Here is an 855-nt window from a genome sequence, read left to right as displayed (position 1 = left end):
TCTCATCGTTCTCATCGTTCTCACCGCCGGTTATCTCTCTACCGTTATCACTGTTGTTCTCACCACCGTTCTCACAGTCGGTTCCTCTATATAAGATCTGAGAGGAAACCCTAGCGCGCATTCTCTCAGAGGCGTCTCGTTGAACTCCGCCGCCGGTAAGTTATATCTCTTAGTGTCGAGTGATTGATTGAGGAAAAGATGAACATAAAACGTTGTCTCTATCAATTTATACACTTATTCTTTTTTCACGTCTATTTTTGCAGATATATAACCGCTATGTCGAAGGCAACTATATCTTCTCCGAATTTCCAGGTCTGCTTTAAAATGTTCTACTGGAAGTCTTGGAAGACTTATAATTAAGTCGTCTGCAAAGTCTTAATTATAACTCTTTCAGCTGGAAAACTTGCGAGACGACTTAATTATAAGTCTTTGATTGTTTTGAGATGGTTGACTTAATTATGTCTTTGATTGTTTTGAGATGGTTGTCTTTGATTGTTTTGCATGAAAAAAAAGTGGATATACCAGAACTCTCCCGTAGGATACATACATTAGGGGAAGAGCCCCCCGCAGTGCATAGCATTTTGTATCACACTTGTTGGACGTTGCATACTGCTTTAAAGAAAGCTCTTCATGATGACGAATATGAAGAGCTGAAGGAGTCGAAGTTGGGAGTTTTCATCAAGTTCCAAGAGCTGGGATTTGATTGGGCTTCAAGGCTGGTTCACTACATGCTCGGTTTTCCAGCTGGACATAAAGAAGAAATATGAGCAGTGAAGTCTCGTTGGTCCAGAACCTTTGAGGTTTTCAATGTTAGAGTTTGAAAACCTCACTGGTCTAAACTGCGAGTACATCGAG

The sequence above is a fragment of the Brassica oleracea genome, chromosome C3, assembly GCF_000695525.1.
Source record: "Brassica oleracea var. oleracea cultivar TO1000 chromosome C3, BOL, whole genome shotgun sequence".
Lineage (NCBI taxonomy): Eukaryota > Viridiplantae > Streptophyta > Magnoliopsida > Brassicales > Brassicaceae > Brassica > Brassica oleracea.
The sequence above is the reverse complement of the archived record's forward strand: the minus strand, read 5'-3'. Positions refer to the sequence as shown.